General features: G+C 41.1%; 1 non-coding gene across 1 annotated transcript; it reads right to left on the reverse strand.

The window, feature by feature from the left end:
* Positions 1 to 5,363: 5,363 nt before the first annotated feature.
* Positions 5,364 to 5,425, reverse strand: LOC116467672 (U7 small nuclear RNA). The gene has a single exon (XR_004247879.1). It is a non-coding gene; the product is annotated as a U7 small nuclear RNA (small nuclear RNA).
* Positions 5,426 to 5,756: the final 331 nt, after the last annotated feature.

The raw sequence follows: 5,756 nt of genomic DNA on the forward strand, positions 1-5,756 counted from the left end.
GTGGGCGCCTGTAATCCCAGCTACTCCAGAGGCTGAGGCAGGATAATTGCTTGAACCCGGGAGACGGAGGTTGCAGTGAACCGAGATTGTGCCATTGCACAATCTTGTTGCCTGGGCAACAAGAGGAAGACTCCATCTCAAAAAACAAACAAACAAGCAAACAACAACAACAAAAACCTATAAATAAAAAAAAAAAAGGAGAAAGGAAACCAAAGCGGTTAAGGTTATGGGCTGTGGACCAAATTGTTCTAAGCTTAAGTTCTGGCTCTGTCACTTCCTAAGTGACTTCATCAAGTTATATAACCTTTCTAAGCCCCAGTTTCTTCATGAGTTAAGTGAGAATAGTAATATCTTATTCATTAGGTTGCTATGAGGAGTTATATTTATGAGTCTCTGAGCATAGTCTCTGGGTCATAGTAAGTGTTCAATATCATCACCATCACCACCATCATCCTCACCATCACCATCTTCATCATTGTTATGGTCATCATCAAAACAGGAGGTGTTTGAAGTATAGGCATTAGAATTGATGTATGGCATAAATAAATACCAGAGCCTGAGGTATGAGAGTAGGTTATGTGGAAAAGCAAGACAATCAACCAGGAAATATATATTCTCCACAGTGAGGGTGAGCTGCCTTTACTGAAAGGACTTCCTATTACCAGAGTATGAGTGACTCACATGCAGGGGGTGTATTTTAAGCCTTACTTTAAGGCTTAAACTTACCTCCTAGAAGGTGGCATACAGTATAGGACACCACAGTATGGCTATGGATGGTGGAGGAGAGCAATGCTGGCAATGGGGCTCCAAGGAGTGGGGTGGGATTCTTTTGGTCATGTGTCTCCTGCTAGGAGTTCCACAGGTCTATGAGAACCATTGCCTACAGAAGCCATAGAGCATTAGCTTCTCCCTTTGATCTTCTGTGACCTGCTTTGAGTTTGTGTGTTCTATGAGTCACTGGGGATGCCCATTTGCAGTGCCCATTTATATAGCAGTAGCTTTAGATAGGGTGGGTATTTGGACTGACTGGCATGTAGCATGGTTCACAGGCCTGTGTGAGTTCACATTCATCAGTGGCTGGAATTTAAGTTCTTGTAAAGATGCAAGATTTAAGTAGTTTTGACCCTCCTCTAGGGCTGGACAACATCTGACTACCAAAAAGATGGTATTTATCTGTATCAACAATTGTTAGTAGTTAGTTATATGGCTTCTGTCCCTCCCAGAAAAGACCTGATATGAATGGTAAATCAAACACATATGCTAGACACTGTTACTTATGTTACCTAACTTAATTTGCAAAACAAGCCTTGTGAGGTAGGTGGAATGATTCTCCCTATTTTTACAGATGAGGTAACTGAGATCAAGAAACTTACAAATTCATAAAGATGTCTGTTGTGTTGGAAAGGAGATGTGGCTAGGTCTAAACTTGTGCCTCTTGTCTTATGCTAAGGCCTGTGAGTTCAGATAGGCTAGAAAAATTGGTCTGTGGTTGTTCTTAGCTTGTTTCAGTCTAACTTTTGCATCAAGAAGTTGAGTTTAATGCAGCATGGAACCAGACTCTTCCTTCTATGATAGAGACAGGAAAAGAAGACGAACCCACGTCTGGGCTTTTCCTGACATGCCTTAGCCAATGACTTGTGCAAGGCTCCTCTTTGCCCTAAAAACACACACACGACAAAGTAACTGGCAGATGGGTGGATCTCCCCTCCAGTTTGTAGGGTGTCAATTTTTAGAAGTTCAACCTTGATGGAAAGATTTGAAGTGAGGGGATATTGTTGAGGAAAAAGTTAGGAAGATTGAACTAGATCCCGTGAAGGATAAGTGGAGAATGGTTGAGGAGGAAATCCCCAGCATTGGCAAAGATATGGAAGCAGAAAAGAAACTTACAGGGCATCAACAATGAGCAATTCAATTTGACTGGAATATAAAGCGTTCGAAGTGAAAGTTATGGAAGTAAGGGGGTGGGTATATAGAATATGGAAGACTTTAAATACCAGGCCCAGGAGTATGAATTCTCCTCAGTAGGCAATGAGGAGCCTATTAAATAAAATCTAAGCAAAAATTGGAACCCTGCAGGAGAGGAAAACTTTTATTTTATGTTTTGAGATAGAGTCTCACTCTGTCACCCAGGCTGGAGTGCCTTGGCACAATCATGGCTCACTATAGACTCGATCTCCTGGGCTCAAGCAACCCTCCCACCTCAGCTTCCCAAGTACCTGGGATCACAGGGTGCACCACTATGCCTGGCTAATTTTTATTTTTATTTTTTTGTAAAGATGAGGTATCCTTATGTTTCCCAGGCTAGTTTTGAACTCCTGGGCTTAAGTGATCCTCTCTTCTTGGCTTCCCAAAGTGCTGGGGTTATAGGTGTGAGCTACTGTGACCGGCTGAGGACAACTTTTATTTCACTTACACACACCTTCATATAAACTCAACTGGAGCTATTTATAACTGCATGACTTGTGATTGCCTACTGAAGATTGTGGCAGAGTATTTTATCCCCATTATTTTCTTCCTGACCACCACTATGTATCTGAAAGTAAGACCAAGGCAAAGAACTGTTAGATACAACATAAATGAGTGGAGTTTATGTTTTCCAACTCTTAGGTCAGTTGGTTCATTTAAACATTTTTGAGCACCTTTTTAGGTACAGTAGATATAGCCATTAATGAATACAGTTTTAGGGAAAACGTTGGTTCTTGACTTTTATCTACTGTATATCTTTTTTCTTATTTTATTTTTTGTTTTTTTTTGAGACAGAGTGTCACTCTTGTCACCCAGGCTGGAATGCAGTGGTGCGATCTCAGCTTACTGCAGCCTCCGCCTCCAGGGTTCAAGCAATTCTCCTGCCTCAGCCTCCTGAGTAGTTGGGACTACAGGCATGTACCACCACGCCTGGCTAATTTCTGTATTTTTAGTAGAGATGGGGTTTCGCCATGTTAGCCAGGCTGGTCTCGACCTCCAGTGATCCATCTGCCTTGGCCTCCCAAAGTGCTGGGATTACAGGCGTGAGTCACCACTCCTAGCCGTATTTTTAGATACAAGGTCTCAGTCTGTTGCCCAAGCTGGAGTGCAGTGGCATGATTATAGCTCACTGCAGCTTCAAATTCCTGGGTTCCAGTCAGTCTCCTTTCTCAGCCTCCCAAGTAGCTGGGACTATAAGTGCGTGCCACTGCACTCAACTTCTATTGCATCGCTTATTGCCTCAATGTTTAACTTTTTGGATTTGATGCCTTTATAGTGCTCCTTATAAAGCCCCTGGTCTGAGCCATCATTATCTCTTGCCTAACTCTTTTCATAACCTCTTAACTGGGCTCATGGCTTTTATTCCTGAGACTATCCACACACAGAAGCCAGAACAATGTCATGAGCGCAGAAATCTGATCTCATCCCTCATCTTCATAAAACCCTTCCATGGCTTCCATTATACTTAGATTAAAGTCCAAATGTCTCTGCACCCCTACAATGTCCTGTGTGTTCCCATCCCCGTCAAGACCTCTGATCTTACCTCCTATATCTCTCCTCGATTCACAATGCTCCATCCTCATTGGCTCCTGGCTATTCCTTGAACACTCAGTGGATTCCTGCCCCTAGACCTTTAGTCTTGCTGTTTCCTCTACTTGGAATGCTCTCCTACCAGATTCCAACATGGCTGTGCTCTCCCCCACCCAGTGCCACTCAGATCTCTGCTCAAATGTCAGCTCTTCCAGAGCCACCCTCCAACTAGCTGTCTTGATGGCACTCTACTACCTGAAATTAAACTTTTAATGATTTATTTGCTTTTTGTTTCTTTTTGAGATGGAGTCTTGCTCTATTGCCCAGGCTGGAGTGCAGTGGTGCAATCTCGGCTCACTGTAGCCTCAACCTCCTGGGTTCCGGTGATCCTTCCACTTCTGCCTCCTGAGTAGCTGGAACTACGGGCACATGCCGCCATGCCTAGCTAGTGTTTTTTTTTTTTTTTTGTAGAGAAGGGATTTTGCTGTGTTGGCCAGGCTGGTGTCTTGTTTATTTTGTGTGTTGCTCATTAAAATGTAAGTTCTGTAAAGGGAGTATTTTGCCTACTTGTTCATTGTGCTATCTCCAGCACCTAGAACACACCTGGACAATAGCACACAATAGGTATTCCTGAATGAATGATGATTATTACTGGGACTTCCTTTACAACTTGGAAAGAAAGTGGTTTCATTATTCAAAAAACGTAGTGTCTACCTATACTTGTTTTCCTCATTTATCGCATCTCCACATTTGCCCCTTATGACTTTTGCAATTCCCAAATAAATGACATCCATTGTAGGCATATTAATGGCAATCTGCAAGTAGCAAAGTTCATTTCTGATTTGAATTCTTTTGGCTGCTGTGAATAGTTTTTCTCTGGTTGTTAGTAATTAAAACAAACAAGCAGAAAGACTTATATTATTCTATCTCATTGTCAAATTGGATATTGCTCAACTCAAAATTAAATGTACACACACCCATAAAACTAGCCAAACTGGCTATTACAATTACATAAAGTTCCTTGTGTTCATTAGCAGTCTTGCCTTTCATGGGTTTATCCCGTTTGGCATATACATCAAAGTAATAGTCATAAAGACTTCTACAAACATTTGGAGCATGTAGATGTGGAAAAATTTTTAAGATTTTTTTTTGTTTTTTCCAGCTACATTGCGACAAAAGCATACCTTGTTATTGTGATAAAAAGCTTAAGGCACGACATAGAAAAAATGCAGTATTTTGTCAAAGCTTGGTAATCTAAGCCCACGGCCAGAGTCACCTAAAAATGGCAGATATGATTCAGTTTTGTATTCTGCATTTTGGGAATTAGTGTCAGAATACCAGCCCTGATCTCTTTAGTGAATGAATTCATTTACTAACATGATTAACAATTCTGAGAGCCAGCCACGTTGGCCACTAATATCAGATTTTTAGAAGCTGCCTAGGTTTAATGGAATTGTGGGTATGTTCATTTGAACTGGGGTGGGAGGTCCTAAATCTGCTGTTCTGATTCATAGTGGTTTTATTTGAACCCAGAGAATGAGCTTCTTATGATTTCCAAAGCAGCATATTTTCTTATGGGTGGTTCCTATTCATGAGAAAAATAAAATAATGACAGATAGTTTAGGGGAATTAAGAATAAAAATGAGTGATGAAGCTTCACTCATAGATTCAGTTCATAGAGGTTTCAGGAGTGTGTTGAGTTAAAAAAAAAAAAAAATTAACTTCAGTTCATTGATCCAAAGGCATAGCTCTGTACCTTTTCAAATATAAGGAATTCAGAAAAATTGGGGCAGAAGGTCAGTTTGAGTTTGTTATATTATTATTTGTTTAAATGTCTTTGTCTTTCTTTTGTGTGTGTGGCGGGTGGGGGAGGGTTTCCAGTAAATATTGGAAAACCTGCTAGACAAATTTTAAAAGACCTGTAACACTATGTGTTTGTTTCTTTAAAAAAACTTTTTTTTTTTTTTTTTTTCCTGTAGAGACAGAGTCTCACTATGCTTCCCAGGCTGGTCTTGAACTCCTGGCCTCAAGCAGTCCACCTGTCTCAGCCTCCCAAAGTGCTAGGATTAGAGCATGTGTGTGTCTAAGAGTAGACTATGAGCTTCTTGGTGGCAGAACCTTATTCATGTTTCTTTCCCATTGTCTGGCATGGCACTGTGTGTAGCTTGGTAACAATGATGGTTGTGATGATGCTGATAATGGCCTCTATTACTCAGCTTCCTGTATGCCAGGCACTATACTCACTGCTTTGCATACATTAC

This window comes from Hylobates moloch, unplaced genomic scaffold (genome assembly GCF_009828535.3).
Source record: "Hylobates moloch isolate HMO894 unplaced genomic scaffold, HMol_V3 SCAFFOLD_4, whole genome shotgun sequence".
Lineage (NCBI taxonomy): Eukaryota > Metazoa > Chordata > Mammalia > Primates > Hylobatidae > Hylobates > Hylobates moloch.